The sequence below is a fragment of the Cornus florida genome, unplaced genomic scaffold (assembly GCF_030987335.1).
Source record: "Cornus florida cultivar Cherokee Brave unplaced genomic scaffold, ASM3098733v1 CherokeeBrave_3.0.0_Hap2_Chr10, whole genome shotgun sequence".
In the NCBI taxonomy this organism is placed as follows: domain Eukaryota; kingdom Viridiplantae; phylum Streptophyta; class Magnoliopsida; order Cornales; family Cornaceae; genus Cornus; species Cornus florida.
The window spans coordinates 79,443,163-79,461,530 of NW_026775580.1; positions in this window are offsets into that span (position 1 = coordinate 79,443,163).

The window sequence follows — 18,368 nt, forward strand, 5'->3', positions numbered from 1 at the left end:
CCAATGGCAGCGACAACCTGCTCCACAGTTAATGTATCCGGCTCCTCATATAAAGGGAGATTCTCACGATTGACAATGTCATTGGGGCACTCAATGGGGCAACCAGAAACCTGAATGATGTCAGTCATAGTGAAAGCATAGGTGGTGCCATCAATGGATGTAGTGAGAGAAATGGGTGGCTCTTCAGGGCATTGGAGATTCTGCTAGAAGAGGCGCACTACACGGGGGTAGGCAACCCTGGCAAGGGGCGCGCAAATGTGCTGCAGACACCGGTTAGTCAATTCGGCTACAGCCCACGAAGTAGTGGGTAGAATGTCAAAGGCATCCGTGAGCGAAAAAGAAAGCTCGTAGTTGAGTTGTTTGCGATCCCAAGGATCATGTGGTCGCTCACGACTAACAGCACGGGCACCCGCAGAGGGTCTAGGAGGGTGAGAAGGACCGGCACGAGACATTTAGAGAGGTGGACTTGGTTAAGGAATTTCAGCGAACACCTGGCGTGCACCACAAAAAGGAGAAGGTGAAAGTGAGTAGGATGGAAGAGCAAACCCAAAAATTTTGGCAAGAAAATAAGCTTTAGCTACTCCCAAACAATCACAAATCTCCATTACATGCAAGCCCATCCTCCATTTATACCAAAAATGTGAAAGAGAAGGATAAAGAAGAAACTTACCCAAAAATAGAGAACCAAGGGCCCTTTGTGCGTGGGATAAGTGGTGGTGATGGGTAGGATGTGGGTGATGGTGCTTGGGTTTGAGAGTTGGGCTTGGTAAGGTGGTGGGTGGTGTGGTTTGAGGTGGTGGGTGTTGGTGGTTGAATGGGGTGGTGGTAAGGGTGGGTGGGGAGTTGGAGCTGAGAGTGAGAGATGAAGGTGGCCTGGGGTGGTTGGGGTTGGTTTTAAAAGAGAGAGGTGGGCTTGGTTCGAGCACTCGAAGTGTGTCTTTGAGTGCTCGAAAATCCGGCAGTGGGCTCGGCTGTTGGGTGTGTGATAGCTCGAGTATTTGAGAGCACTCGAAAATATTACAGAGAGGTGAGGGTGATTTGTGGTTTGTGCATGGGTTTGAGGGTTGGTTTGGTTTGAGTTGGTGGGGAGAAGGGGGAAGCCGAGAGTGAGGGTTTGTGGTTGGTTTGAGTGGTGGTATGCAGGATGGCTTGGTGGAGAGGTGTGAGGTTGCATGCAGGAGGATTGTGAGGTATGGTGGTAAAGTGGGTTTGCATGGGGTAGTGAGTTGGGTTGATGAGTTGTCATGGCCGATGGTGGAGGGATGTTGGTATTGTGTGAGGTGGTTTAGGAAGGTTGGCATGCATGGTGGGATGGTTTGTATGATGCTGTGTAGGAGTGGATTGGTGTTGGAGTTGGCTAGTGAGAGAGAGAGAAGTGAAGGTGGCCGAGAGGAGGTTGTTTGCATGGGTTGGGTTGGGTTTGGTTGTTGTGAGCATGCATGGGTAAGGAGGGGTTGGGGATGGTGTAGTGTGTTATGCATGGTTGAGGAGGGGTTTGTGGTGGGTTTGTGTTGAGGTGAGGGGTGGCATGGTGTTTACGAGCACTCGATGATGAGAAGTGAGAGGGCTTGAGTGAGGGCTCGGGTTTGTGAGGTTGGTGAGGGTGGGTTTAAGATGAGGTTGAAGGTTGGTTTGTTTTTTAGGATGGTGCCGATGGAGAGTGAAGGTGCATGGTGTGTGGTGGCATGCATGCATGGGGTGTGCATGCATGCATGGAGTGGGGTGATGGGTTGTTTGGCCTGTAGATGCTGAGAGGATGGCATTGAGGAGGTTGGTTGGGTTTTGTTGTGGGTGCTTGGTGTGTTGAGGGTGTTGCCGAGAGGTGATGTGAGTGGGTTACAATTCGAGCACTCGACATGGGGTCTTCGAGTGCTCGAAGATCCGGCAGAGGGCTAAATGGTTGGGGCAAGGAAGTTGGAGCACTCGAAATGGCCTTTGCGAGTGCTCAAAATTGTGGCAGAGAGTTCGGGGAAAAATGCAAGGAAGCTCGAGCACTCCAAATTGGAGTTTGAGTGCTCGAAAGTGGGTCAGTAGGATCAGAATGTTGTGGTTTAAAAGAGGTTGTGCTTGAGCTTGATCTTGAAACCATGGAACCATCGATGAGCTTGCAGGGATGGACTTGCATGGATTGAAGCTTGCAAGGATGGACTTGCATGGATGGTAGATGAGTGCATGGATGAGCTTGCATGGATGGATGGTAATTACATAGATTGAAGGCATGCATGCATGAACTCATGAAAGAATGCATGAACTCATGGACCTTGATGGAAGTTGAATGCATGCATGCATTAGAATGAAAACTTTGGAGGTTAAAATTTTGCGGCCATGATGCTTCCATTAACCATGCATTGCAACAAAATTTTAAACTGCGCGACATCATTTCATTCGAATGCAAGGATGGAAAATTGAAATTTGCCATGGAAAATGAAAAATTTTCATGGAAATTTCTCATGGAATTTTTTTTTTTTTTTTTTTTATGGAATTTTTTTTCTTTAATGATGCATGCATGAATGTAAATTGCATGGAAAAATTTCCAACTTTTACAACATCACACAGAGCATGGATGAATGAAATTTCTGGAGAAAAATTTTAAACTTTGCAAATTCATTCCAATCCAATGCATGGGAAATTTTGAGAAAATTTTTAACTTGTTGCAAGAACTGCACAACAATCACTCCAATGCATGAAAAATTTTCAAACCTTGCAACAATTTGGGAAAATTTCAAACCTTCCACATCAATTCAACCTTTTGCAACCTCACACAATTTATTAAAAATTTTTGAGAATTTTTTTTTTTTTTTTTTTTTTTTTGTTTTTTATTTTAAGAATGCAATAACAATGAGAGTTTATACACATGAGTAGCATTCCAAAGCCAATGAAATTGCCGGATAGAGCTGAAAATTTCCAGGAGTGAAAGCAAAAGTTTCAGAAAGTCTAAGAAAGCCTAATGTGAAGATTGGAACGCAATTAGAGATAGTTCCAAAGAAGGTCAAATTTTTGGCTTTCCTTAGCCAATTTCCAGAAAACTCAAGGCTCAGGCAATTTTGTTGGGAGAGGGAAACTTGAACATCGAAAGAATTTCTTCCCTTGCTTTGCTAAATTTAATGTCGATAGCTAGACGAAGTTAAAGTTGGCACTAATCCTCATAAATTGGGTCCGTCAAGAGGACTTCCTCAACTTTTCGGGTTGGGATTGTGCCATCAATGCAAGGCTTAAGCCATTGGCCATTAACCTTGAAGAGTGATCCATTTGCAGGATCATGAAGTTCGATTGCTCCATGAGGAAAGACAGTAGTGACAATGTATGGACCATCCCATCTTGACCAGAATTTACCGGGAAAGAGTTTCAAGTGGGAATTGAAAAGCCAAACCTTTTGGCCCTGGGCAAAAGACTGTTTGACGATGTGTTTGTCATGAAAAGCTTTAGTCTTTGCCTTATAAATTTTGGCACTTTCATACGCATCATTACGCATTTCCTCAAGTTTATTTAATTGCAACGCACGATTAGAGCCGGCTTGTTTGAGATTAAAATTGAACCTTTTTATGGCCCAATAAGCACGGTGCTCTAATTCTACCGGGAGATGACATGTTTTGCCAAAGACAATTCGATATGGCGACATGCCAATGGGTGTCTTATAAGCTGTCCGGTAAGCCCAAAGCGCATCGTTTAGCCTTAATGACCAATCTTTGCGGTTCAGTCTAACCATTTTTTCCAAAATATGCTTAATTTCCCGGTTAGAAATCTCTACTTGACCACTCGTTTGAGGGTGGTAAGGTGTAGCAACCTTATGGATGATGGAATACTTAGCAAGGACGGATTTGAGATAACGATTTCGAAAATAAGATCCGCCATCACTAATGATTGCTCGGGGCGTACCAAAACGACTAAAGATATGAGACTGAATGAATTGGATCACGACTTTATGATCATCGGTTTTGGTAGCCTCGGCTTCAACCCATTTAGACACATAATCCACCGCTACAAGGATGTACTCATAGCCATAAGAAGATGGAAATGGTCCCATGAAGTCAATCCCCCACACATCAAAAATTTCAACAATTAAAATGTTGGTGAGGGGCATCATATCTCTTCGGGACATGGATCCAAATTTTTGACATCGTTCACACAGTTTGCAAAAATTGTATGCATCCCGAAACAAGGTAGGCCAAAAGAATCCGCTTTGAAGAACTTTGTTAGCAGTCTTTTTGGCACTGAAATGGCCTCCACAAGCAAGAGTATGGCTAAAATTTAGAATGCTTGTGGCCTCGGTTTGAGGAATGCATCGCCGGATGATTTGGTCCGGGCAATACTTGAATAGTTCTGGATCTTCCCAAAAGAAATGCTTGACTTGGGAGAAAAACCGGTCCCTCTCTTGTTTGGACCAATGAGTTGGAATTTTGCCAACCGCAAGATAATTGACAATATCCGCAAACCATGGAAGAGTAGAATGTGAAACTTGAAGAAGTTGCTCATCCGGAAAGGAATCACGGATGGCTGCGAATTCTGAAGATTTCTCAATAAGTAAGCGAGAGAGATGATCGGCAACAACATTGTCGGTCCCTTTTTTGTCCCGGATTTCAATGTCAAACTCTTGAAGTAAGAGGATCCATCGAATTAAACGGGGTTTTGTCTCTTTTTTCACTAACAAATGCCTAAGAGCGGCATGATCCGAAAAGACGATGACCTTGGAGCCAAGAAGATAAGAGCGAAATTTATCCAAGGCGTACACCACAGCTAGCAATTCTTTTTCAGTGGTGGTGTAGTTCAATTGGGCATCGCAGAGAGTTTTGCTGGCATAATAAATGACATGCGGAAGTTTATCCACACGTTGGCCCAAAACCGCCCCTAATGCATAGTCGGATGCATCACACATGATCTCAAAGGGAAGAGACCAATTAGGCGGTTTCATGATTGGGACGGATGAGAGGAGAGTGCGAAATTTGATGAAAGCTTCAATGCAAGCGTCATCAAAATTGAACGGAATATCCTTGGCTAAGAGATTACACAAGGGTCGTGAGATTTTGCTAAAATCTTTGATGAACCGATGATAGATACCGGCATGGCCAAGAAAAGAACGAATTTGACGGACGGAATTCGGAAGGGGAAGATTAGAGATTAACTCAACTTTTGCCTTATCTACCTCGATTCCCCGCTTAAAAATAACATGTCCTAAAACAATGCCTTCTTGGACCATGAAGTGGCTTTTCTCCCAACTTAGAATGAGATTCGTCTCTTTGCATCTTTGGAGCACAAGAGACAGATTTTTGAGACACGAGTCAAAGGAAGAGCCAAATACGGAAAAATTGTCTATGAAAACTTCTAAGAACTTTTCAACCATATCCGAGAATATGGACATCATGCACCTTTGGAACGTCGCCGGCGCATTGCAAAGCCCAAAAGGCATGCGTTGATAGGCAAACGTACCAAAGGGACATGTGAATGTTGTTTTCTCTTGATCTTGGGGGGCGATTGCCACTTGGTTATAGCCGGAATAACCATCAAGAAAACAATAGAAGCTTTGGCCGGCTAGCCTTTCTAGGATTTGATCAATAAATGGGAGTGGGAAATGATCCTTCCTAGTTGACGAATTGAGTTTCCGGTAGTCAATGCACACACGCCACCCGGTGGTAGTTCGTTGTGGTACGAGCTCACCCGCTGAATTTTCAACAACGGTGAGACCGGATTTCTTGGGCACAACTTGTGTGGGGCTCACCCACTTGCTATCAGAGATAGGGTAGATGATTCCCGCATCTAGCAATTTGATCACCTCTTTCATGACCACTTCCTTCATATTTGGATTTAACCGGCTCTGGACCTCTCTAATAGGCTTTGCGTCATCCTCCATATGAATGCGGTGCATACAAATGGAGGGGTCAATTCCTTTCAAATCTACCACTGTCCAACCAATAGCTTCTTTATGCTCTTGGAGCACCGCTAAAAGGTTGGTCTCTTGGTCTTTTTGAAGGTCCGAGGCAATGATGACCGGAAGGGTTTGCTTTGGACCAAGGAACACATACTTGAGATGGGCCGGGAGCGGCTTAAGCTCAAGTTGTGGTGGAGATAGCAATGATGGGACCGGAGGAGTAGTGGAAAGTTGGGGAAGTGGTTCTTTTGGAATTTTCTAAGGAGGTACATCCATGATAGCATTAATATCAAGCAAGGAATTGACTTCTTGAATGGCTTGATCAACATCAAAGTTTGAGAAGTCAAAATGGGACATGTAAGTTTCAAGAGGATCTTTGCTTAGAATGAAGGGGAGAGATTCTTCGACCACTTCATCAATGAAATCCACAAGAAAACAATCATCCTCATTGGAGGGATGTTGAGTTACATGAAAGATGTGGAGTTTGACTTGCATGTTTCTAAAAGCAATGTCCATCACCCCGGTTCGGCAATTAATTGATGCACTAGCTGTGGCTAAAAATGGCCTACCAAGGATCACGGGAATGTGCTTTTTTGGGTCATGGACCGATTCCGTATCAAGAACTGCAAAATCTACCGAGAAGTAGAATTTGTCCACTTTGATGATAACATCCTCAAGAATGCCTCGTGGATGCTTAACCGATCTATCGGCAAGTTGCAAAACCACGGAAGTCGGCTTAAGATCTCCCAAACCAAGTTGTAGGTAGACTGAATATGGAATTAAATTCACACTAGCTCCTAAGTCAAGGAGGGCCCTCTCGATTTTGCTGTCACCAATGACGCAAGAGATTGTGGGGGCACCCGGATCCTTATACTTCAGAGGAGTGCTGTGCTGAATGATAGCACTAACATTTTCAATCAACCTCACCTTTTTTGGCAAATGATTTTTAGAAGTGCGCTTTTGAGTGCACAAATCTTTGAGAAATTTTGTATAGGGAGGGATTTGCTTGATAGCATCCAAGAGGGGCAAGTTAATCTTCACTTGCTTGAAAACTTCCCACATGTCTTGAATTTTACAATTCTTGTTCCCAAAATGTGTCGACTCTTGAAGACGTTGAGGAAACGGAGCTTTTGGCTCATAAGTAGTTTCCACATTTGGGGTGACATGTGTGGAATTTCCGTGAATGGTATTTAGACAAGAATGTGGATTGGAAGAGCTTGGATTTGGATTAGAAGAGCTTGGATTTGGATTTTTCAAAGGAGAAACTTCCTCACTTTTGTCTCCATCGACCTTGTTGTCAACCACTCTACCACTCCGAAGGGTGGTGATAGCTTGAACTTGTTCATGAGTCGGCCCACTCGGAGGAGGGGTTTCATCAATCACATGCATTCCTCTAGGATTTTCAAAAGGTTGAGAGGGAAGCTTGCCCTTGTCCTTTTGAAGTAATTGATTCACCGAGTTAGCTATTTGGCCCACTTGATTTTCGAGATTAGCTATGGATTGAGTATGAGAGTGAACCATTTGGAGAGTAGGCTGCAAAGATGTCAAGAATTGCTTATTGGAATCCGTGATTTGCTTGTTCAATGATTCCATCATTTGCTTGTTTGCAGCTACTATCTCGTCAGTTGGACACACAGGAGGTTGATTGGAAACATTTGGATTGTAAGGAGGACGGTAGCTTGAAGAGGCTTGAAATGGTTTACCTTGATATTGAGAAGAGGGCTGATTTTGAGGCCCTTGATTTTGAAATTGGGAATTTTGTGGGGCTTGTTGCTTCCACGAAAAATTCGGATGGTCCCTCCAACCTGGATTATATGTATTGGAATACGGGTTATGCCCGGGCCTTGAAAACATGGCATTAGCTTGCTCTTGGTTGGGATTGGGAAATTGCTCCAGTGTGGGGCAATCTTCCGAGAGATGGAATGGACTAGTACATGAAGCACAAACTGAACTTGCCGAATTTTGAGACAATGAAGGAGGAAGATGTGGTGCCATCAATTGGTAGAATTTATGAGCGATGGCATCCACTTGAGATGATTCCTCCCTTATTGATTTTGGTTGACAAGGGTTGGTGTTCTTTGTAATGGTTAAGGTCGGAGCCCTACGAGAATTATGTTGAAGTGAATTTTCGCTTAAATTCTCAAGTAGGGTCCAAGCCTCATCCGCATTCTTGGACATAAACATCCCACCACAAGAAGAATCAACCATGAATCTATGGGTTTCGGTCAAGCCGGCATAGAAAGCTTGCACTAATTGCCATTTTGGGATCAAATGATGAGGACATTTCCGAATAAGATCTTATAGCCTTTCCCAAGTCTCATGGAGTTGTTCCCCATCAATTTGAGAAAAGCTTAGAATGGAACGCCTCATTTGGTTGGTTTTACTCACCGAGTAATACTTCTTAAGGAATTCTTGTTGCAATTAAGCCCAAGAAGTAATGGAATTGGGAGCGAGGGAGTTCAACCAATATTTTGCCCTATCCTTTAGGGAGAATGGGAAAAGATGGAGATGGAGTGCATTGTCCGGAAAACCTCTCAACCGGATGGTCGAACAGATTTCAAGGAACTCATCAAGATGCTCATATGGATCTTCATTATCAAAGCCATGAAATGATGGAAGCATTTGGATGGTGCTTGATTTGATCTCATATTGAGCTACATCGATGTTTGGCATTACTATGCAAGAAGGAGAAGCATAGGTCGTAGGGATGAAATGATCTCTAAGAGTCATTGGTTCTACATTAGGAATTTCAGCCCTTTCATTCCCCGGATTTCCTATGTTATCCCCCATTGTATTAAATTTAGTTTCAAGATCCCTTGTAAGAGTGGGTTCCCTAAGGTTCCGTCTAAGAGTTCTTTCAAGTGAATTTATATCAATAGGCGAGTCAAGTGTGGGTAGAGAGAGTGACCTACAGCCAAACATCAACAACAAAGCATATATTCAACAACACAATTCATCATCAATACTCCACAAACAATGTTCCCTTTCTCCTCAATTATCAAGACAAAAAAAATAAATGGCCACGACAAGGACCGATGCTTGTACACGAAATTAAAACAAAATAATAGCCTCGACAAGGGCTTCACAAGCTAAATAACACTAAGTTAAACACATGCAAGATATTCACAATTTAAAAGACTAGAACCTTGAAAAACTTACTGGAAGTCCTCTAGACTTACAATTTTCTCAATTTTCCCTCGGCAAGCCTTGAGTTTCTAGAATCTCACTTACAACACAAAGATGGTTAAACCATAAAAGAAATATTCACAAAACAAGTATTCACAATCAAACTAAATTTAACCCTAGAACTATGGTCGCTAAACCGTTTGCAATCCCCGGCAACGGCGCCAAAAATTGATCGGTTGATCAACTATACATCAACCTTCGCAATAGCACGAATCATTGTAAAATAGGGCTATTGGTCGGGTAAGTCAAACCACTGGGACTGCGCTAGTCTAAAGCAACCTAAATGTCTAGAATCATTCTTAGGATGATGAGGTGTAATAAAGAGTTGTTGATTGTTTGTCACTTATACTATGAATTGAAATATGCATTAATGATAAAATTGTAAGAAATTTAGAAAGAGAGATCTAAATAGAGAAGACTAAGGAGATGAATTCACACTACACCCTAAGTACATGTTAGATTAAGTCTAAATTGGGGATGGACAATATATGCAATGGTCAAGAAATACATGACAACACTTAGTTACCATATATTTGTTAAGAGATCCATTAAATTGGCACAAGAATGATCCTTCAAAAGCTAACACATTGAACTACCTAAACTAGGATGTAGAATCAAATATATTATCTTAAGCTAAAGACCGTCAAGCATTCAAGCAAATGACAAAGCACATGAAGTAGGAAACTAGCATAACCCATCAAAAGAAGTTCCTAAGCAATAGACTATCCATTTTTCTATCAACATGCCTTGAAAACATTTCATAGTTTTCTCCCCATTGTCACCATGAGAATACAAGCAATAAGATTAATGTAAGAATCATCAAGTCAAGCTAAATAACTTACATCAATCATTTAAACATAATAGAGTTCATTATAAGAATAATATGCTCTAAACTATGAAAAGACCAAAATCTATACATTAAAATCCCCAAAATAGAACCTAATCTAGAACATGAACAACAAGGGGAGGCTTCATCACCTCCCTAGATAGAGTTTAGTTACCCATTGATGCACTAGAGGAAGGAGGAAGCTTGAAGAAAGACTCCATTTTCGTGCTCCTTCCTTTTCTTCAAGAACACACCTTTTCTTTGCTCTCTTCTCTCTCCTCTAATCTTGTAGAATGAAGGATAATGATTTTGTGTGGTCCTCCCTCTCTCTTATCAAGCTCAAGTCAAGGCTCTCTCTCCTCCAAGGAACACCTCCAACCACTTCATAAAGAAGGAAGATGGCATTGAGGAAACCAATGTGCAAGTGGCTGAAATTGAGCCATTTCCGAGTGCAATCTGCCAGAATTTCGAGCACTCGAAGGGTGGTCTCGAGCACTCTAAATTAGTGTAATGAGCAACATGCAATTCTTGCCCATCTCTAACCCACTGTGGAAGAATGACCATAACTTTGTGCTCCAAACTCCGAATGATGATCTGTTTGAAGATTTGGAGAGCTGATTCAGAGCTTTAAAAACTTCATGTTTGATGAAGACCCAATTCTCAAGTCTGGTTGGTCAAAAATTGGGAGAAAGGCAGTACTTCAGTGCTGCCAGGCAGTTCTGCGCACCTCAGTTAAGAAGATCGTAACTCTCTGCTCCGAACTCCGAATGATGAACCGCTTGAAGATTTGGAAAGCTGATTCAGAGCTCTAAATCTTTCATGTTATGATGGAAGTCCAGTTCTTGATTTTACTAGGTCGAAAATGGTGACAAAATTCAGGTTCTACTGTTGCCAGAATTTCAGAATTGGCACCCTTTTTGTTCAAAATTCCACAAGGCATCATTTTTGCTTCCTTTTTGCAATTTAACTTGGAAATGTACAAAAACATGCAAATGGAGATAATCTACATAAAATAATCAATTAATGGACTTTGTTAATGTAATTTAGGGCGCTTGAATATACAGTATTCGGCGCTTATCACTTGACGTCGGTGCTATCACGGATTTTCCTCCTTAGAAAATGCCGAGGGAATGACTTCCTCAACTTTCCACTACTCCTCCAGTCCCATCATTGAAATCTCCACCATAACTTGAGTTAAAGCCACTTCCGGCCCACCTCAAATATGTGTTTCTTGGTGCAAATCAAACTCTTCCGATCATCATTGCATCGGACCTCTTGAAGGACCAAGAAAATAGCCTTTTAGCGGTGCTACAAGAGTATAAAGAAGTTATTGGTTGGGCAGTGGTTGATTTGAAAGGAATTAACCCTTCTATATGTATGCATCACATTCATATGGAGGACGACGCCAAGCCTTCTAGAGAGGTGCAGCGCCGATTGAATCCTAACATGAAGGAAGTGGTCATGAAAGAAGTGATCAAATTGCTTGATACGGAAATCATCTACCCCATCTTTGATAGCAAGTGGGAAGCCCCACTTAAGTTGTTCTTAGGAAATCCAGCCTCACCGTTGTTGAAAATTTAGCGGGAGAACTCGTGCCCCAACGCACCATCACCGGGTGGCGTGTGTGCATTGACTACCAAAAACTCAATTCTACCACTAGGAAGGATCATTTTCCACTCCCATTCATTTATCAAATCTTAGAAAGGCTAGCCGGCCAAAGCTACTACTATTTTCTTGACCGTTATTCTGGCTATAACTAAGTGGCAATCGCCCCTCAAGATCAAGAGAAGACAACATTCACATGTCCCTTTGGAACTTTTGCCTATAGACGCATGCCATTTGGGCTATGCAATGCACCGACAACTTTCCGAAGGTGCATGATGTCTATATTTTTTGATATGGTTGAAAAGTTATTGGAAGTTTTCATAGATGATTTTTTCGTCTTTGGCTCTTCCTTTGATTCATGTCTCCATAATCTATCCCTTCTGCTTTAAAGATGCAAGGAGACAAATCTAATTTTAAGTTGGGAGAAGAGTCACTTTTTATCCAAGAAGGCATTGTTTTAGGACATGTCAATTCTAAAAGGGGAATTGAGGTTGACAAAGCCAAATTTGAGTTAATCTCGAACCTTCCTCCTCCAAATTATGTCCGTCAAATCCGCTCATTCCTTGGACATGCCGGTTTTTATCGTCGCTTCATCAAAGATTTTAGCAAAATCTCTCGGCCTTTGTGTAATCTTCTTACCAAAGATGTTTCATTCAATTTTGATGAGGCCTGTCTAGAAGCTTTCATGAAACTTTGCACTCTTCTCTCATCCACCCCAATCATGAAACCGCCTAATAGGTCTCTTCCATTTGAGATCATGTGTGATGCATCCGATTATGCATTAGGTGCGGTTTTGGGCCAGCATGCGGACAAGCTTCCATATGTTATTTATTATGATAACAAGACTCTCTCCGATGCCCAGTTAAATTACACCACCACTGAAAAAGAATTGCTAACTGTGGTGTATACCTGGGATAAATTCTGTTCTTATCTTCTTGGATCCAAGGTCATTGTCTTTTCAGACTATGTCGTTCTTAGGCATTTGCTCGCTAAGAAAGAAACCAAACCCCGACTAATTCGATGGATACTCTTACTCTAAGAGTTTGACATTGAGATCCGAGACAAAAAAGGGACAGATAATGTTGTCCTAGACTATCTCTCTCGCATACTCATTAAGAAATCTTCTGAATTTGCTGTAGTTCGCAATTCCTTCCCGGATGAGCAACTATTTCAGATTTCTCATTCAAGTCTCCCTTGGTTTGCGGACATTGTCAACTATCTAGTGGTAGGAAAAATTCTGTCCAATTGGTCAAAACAAGAGAAAGACCGATTCTTTTCTTAAGTCAAAAATTTCTTTTAGGAAGATCCGGAGTAGTTCAAATATTACTCGGACCAAATCATCTAGCAATGCATTCCCGAAAATGAATTCACAAGTGTCTTAAATTTCTGCCACACCCTTGCTTGTGGGGGTCACTTTAGTGCCAAAAAGACCACTAACAAAGTCCTTCAAAGCGGCTTCTATTGGCCTTCTTTGTTTCGGGATGCCTACAATTTTTGTAAATCATGTGACCGATGCCAAAAGCTCGGATCCATGTTTAGAAGAGACATGATACCCCTCACTTCCATCTTAATCATAGAAATTTTTGATGTGTGGGGAATTGACTTCATGGGACCATTTCTATCTTCTTAAGGCTACGAGTATATTCTTGTAGCGGTGGATTATGTGTCTAAGTGGGTTGAGGCCGAGGCTACCAAAACCAATGATCATAAATTTATGGTCAAGTTCATTCAATCGAATATTTTGAATCATTTTGGTACGCCCCGAGCACTCATCAGTGACGGTGGATCTCATTTTCGAAATTGCTATCTCAAATCCGTCCTTTCTAAATACTCCGTCATTCATAAGGTTGCCACACCTTACCACCCTCAAACTAGTGGTCAAGTGAAAGTATCTAATCGGGAAATCAAGCATATTTTGGAAAAAATGGTTCGACCGGACCGCAAAGATTGGTCATTAAGACTAAACAATGCACTTTGGGCCTACCGGACAACGTATAAGACCCCTATTGGCATGTCACCATATCGGTTTGTCTTTGTCAAAGCATGTCATCTCCCGGTTGAACTAGAGCACCGTGCTTATTGGGCCATAAAAAGTCTCAACTTTGATCTCAAACAAGCCGGCTCTACTCATAAATTGCAGCTCAACGAGCTTGAGAAAATTCGAAATGATGTATATGAAAGTGCCAAAATCTATAAGGCAAAGACTAAAGCATTTCATGACAAACACATTGTCAACAAGTCTTTTGCCCCTAGACAGAAAGTTTGGCTTTTCAATTGTCACTTAAAACTCTTTCCCGGTAAACTCCGTTCACGGTGGGATGGTCCATATGTCATCAGTTGGAAACACAGGGGGTTGATTGGAGACATTTGGACTGTAAGGAGGATGGTAGCTTGAAGAGGCCTGAAATTACCTATTTTGAAACTGAGAAGAGGGCTGATTTTGATGCCCTTGATTTTGAAATTGAGAATTTTGTGGGGCTTGTTGCCTCCATGAAAAATTTGGATGATCTCTCCAACCCGGATTGTAGGTATTGGAATATGGATTATTTCCGGGCCTTGAGAACATAGCATTAGCTTGCTCTTGATTTGGATTGGGGAATTGCTCCGGTGTGGGGCAATCTTCCGAGAGGTGGAATGGACTAGTATAAGATGCATACACCGCACTTGCCAAATTTTAAGACAAAGAGGGAAAGAGATGTGGTGCCATCAATTGATAAAATTTGCAGGCTATGGCATCCACTTGAGACGATTCTCCCCTCAATGTTTTTGGTTGACACGAAGTGGGGTTCTTTGCATTGGTTAAGGTTAGAGCTCTACGAGAAGTATGTTGAAGTGAATTCTCACTCAAATTCTCAAGTAGAGTCCAAGCCTCATCCATATTCTTAGACATGAACATCCCTCCAAAAGAAGAGTCAACCATGAGCCTATGTGGTTCAGTTAAAACATCATAAAAGGCTTGCACTAATTGCCATTTTGGAACTTGATGATGTGGGCATTTTCTAAGAAGGCCTTGTAGTCTTTCCCAAGTCTAATGGAATTGTTCTCCATCAATTTATGAAAAGCTAAGAATGGAATGCCTCATTTGATTGGTTTTACTCACGGGATAGTTTTTCTTAAGAAATTCTTGTTGCATTTGAGCCCATGATATGATGGAATTGGCAACAAGGGAGTTTAAATAATACTTTACCCTATCTTTCCAGGAGAATGGAAATAAGTGAAGGTGGAGTGCATTCATGAGGAAACCTCTCATTTTAATGGTAGAGTAAATTTCAAGTAATTCATCAAGATGCTTATAGGGATCTTTATTATCAAAGCCATGGAAGGATGGAAGCATTTGAATTGTGCTAGATTTGATGTCATATTAAGAGGCTTCAATATTTGGCATCACTATGCAAGATGGGGAAGCATAAGTGGTAGGAATGAAGTGGTCCCGAAGAGTCATGGGAACCACGTTTGGAATTTCGGCCCTATCATTATTAATCCCTTCATTTCCCAAATTTTCTTCATTACCGGCCATTGTGTTAAATTCAATTTCAAGTTCTCTTATATGAGTAAATTCCCTAAGGTTTCGTCTAAGAGTTATTTCAAGTGAATTTATGTCAATTGGCGAATCGATTGTGGGTAGGGAAAGTGATCTACGGCCAAACATCAACAACACATACTATAATCAACACAACATTTCATCACTATCAACTCCACATCCGATGTTCCCTTTCTCCTTAATTATCAAGACAGAAAGTAAATGGCCACGACAAGGACCGATGCTTGTAATTGAAAATAAACAGAAAAATAGCCTCGACAAGGGCTTCTCAACTTAATATTGCTAAATTCTAATCACATGCACAATATTAACAAATTCGAAACTAGAGAGTCGAAAAACTTACCTGGGGGACTCTAGACTTACAAATTTGCTAGCATTCCCTCGACGAGCATCAAGTCCCTAGAATCTCACAAACAACTTACAACACAAAGATGGTCAAAATCACATAAGAAATATTCACAAATCACAATATTAACAATCAAACCAAAGTTAACCCTAGAACCTCGATTGCTAAACCGTTTGCAGTCCCTGGCAACGGCGCCAAAAATTGATCGATATGACACAATTATAAATCAACCTTTGCAATAACACAAATCATTGTAAAATAGGGCTATTGGTCGGGTAAGTCGAACCACTGGGACTGCTAGTTTATGGCAACCTAGGTGTCTAGAATCATTTTTAGAACGATGAAGGGGTGTAGAGATTTGTTGGTTTGTCACTATAATTATAAATTGAAAAATGCAATAAATAATGATTTGCAAGTAGTTTAGAAGAAGGATATCTGGGTAGAGAGGGCTAGGGAAGTGAATTCACCACCTACAATATAAACATGCTAGAATATGATTCAATTGGAAAAAAATAACATAAATAAATGGCCATGACAAGTAGTTACTCATGGTTACTACATTATCTTCAAGAAGTTCATGAAATTAATGGGCAAGAATAATGTGTCAAAGATGTACATGCTTAGCTACCTAAACTAAAGTGGAGTTTCATACATGCTCACTAAGCTAGAGATCATCAAGCCTTTAATCACATGGTAAGAGCACATGGAGCTGAAAATCAAGAAAAAACCATCAAAGGGAGAACCTAAGTTATGGCCTATCAAATTTCTCAACAGCATGCCATTAAAATCATTCCATAATCTCATCTTCATTGCCACCATGAAAATGTAAACCATACAACCATGAAAACATACATTCTAAGACAAGAAATAAATTCAACATGTTTATTTATATCAATATCAGTCCATTACATCAAGTGTAGTTCTAAACTATAGAACAACCACAAAATACATTGTTTTCCCCAAAATAGAATCAAAATTAGAACATGCTTCCAATAAGGGGCTTCATCACCTCTCTAGATAGGGAGTTGTTGCTCATAGATACAAGGATTGAAGGAGAAGAAGAAGCTCCACCCTCCATTTTTGCACCTTAAACAAGCTAGAACTCAAGAAGCCTCAAAATACTATTCTCTTTCTCTATACCTTGGTCCTAAAATGTGAGATATAGCCAAATACAAGCCTCACCCCTTTTTATCCACCCAAAATTTACCCTCTCTCCCTTCTATCACGAGCTCTCTCCTCTAGAGCAATTAGAGCCACATAAAATTACTTAGGAGACAAGATGCAGCTTGAATTAAGGAACAAGTGACCTGCTGTTTGCAGATCGGCGGGCGCCCGCGGGAGCTTGCATTTTCGAAGATGGCTACTGGCATGTTTGGTGGGCGTCCGCAGGAGCTCGACGGGGACCTGCGGGAGCTCAGCGGGGCCCCGCGAAACTAGGCAAAAAGATAAGTATTTAGCGGGCGCCAGCGGTGACTCGGCGGGTGCCCGCGAGGCCTTGTGACTGCAACACATCAAAGCTTCACGCGAACCCCTCCGCACTGATCCGTTGACGAGGTTACCATTATGAGCATTATGGCACAAACTCCATACATATGATGACTTAAGAGGTTTGGTCCAGACGATGTCTCCCCGGCAACGGCGCATCTACTTCAACAAAAGATTGTCAAAACCGCTTCTTTGATCATATTCGGGGAAACCGACCTGAAACAAGACAGAGATACACAAATAAAGTAAAACTGTACATTAAGCTCCATTAATGGACTTAAGTAATGCAAGTAAGGGCGCTTGAATATGCAATATTCGACGCTTATCACAGCCCCAAACTTAAATTTTGCTAGTCCCATAGCAAAATCAAAATATAAAACCTAACCAAAATGACGTTATATGAAATGCCATCAAATGTATCAATCATAAAGTAAGAAATTATCTATGAAGCTCAAAAATAACTTGGAACAACAAAAATTTGGAGATAGATTCATTAAGCAAACTACCATACATATATGAAGCCTTGATACACAAAATGGTAAAATACGTTTCAATTTTTATGTACTGATCATCACAGTCTATATAAACACTTCAATTGTCATTTCTAACATGGAATTAAACTCTAACTTCAGTGAAAGTGAACCGGATTCCCAATATGCAGCTTTTACCCTCTTTTTCATCTTAAGAACACCAGCCTTCAAATCATTGAATTCCCTTCTAAATGAGGTCCCCAAGGAATAACTTTATTCACAATACAACTTTTGTTGCTTATTGAAAATTTTATTCTAACTCAAAATGATACATACTATGGTTGTGTAATGTCGAAGTCCCTTAAGCTTCCTAACCAACCCATGTAGCAAGTGTTAGGCCAACAACTCCCAATCCAGAAGGCTTTAAGGTGCTAAGTGTAAAGACACTCCTAGGGCTTAATAACTTGAATTGGAAAGGCTACGAACTTCGACGAACCAAATTTATTTATTATATATTTTTAAATAACCGTGCAATATCTAAATTCTTTAAGCTTTCTAACTAACCCATGTAGCAAGTGTTAGGCCAACAACTCCCAAACCAGATGGTTTTAGGGTGCTTAGTGTAGAAATACTCCTGGGGCTTAGTAACTCGAGTTGGAAAGGCTACAAACTCAAACTGGTCATTGTTTTTTTTTTTTTTAAAAAAAAAAAAAAAAAATTCAACATGCCAAGGGTATCCATTCATTGTGGTCATTAATTCAGATCAACTGAGTCCTGGTCAAGGTCAATTGGGTTACATACCTCACAATTGGGTTTTTGGTGTGCTCTAGGCAATGTGAAGTGTAAAAGAGTATGAAATCCGACGAAATTATAATTGAAGCATTTATACAAACCGATTATGAATCAACATGCTTATTGTAAAATTTTCTTTATTTTTAAAAATTATCTTGGCTTCTATGCACAAAGTATTAAGCACATGCTTCAACCTACCAAAAAGTTCAATGATTACACTATCATTGCTTTAAACAATATCATTTTATTAACTT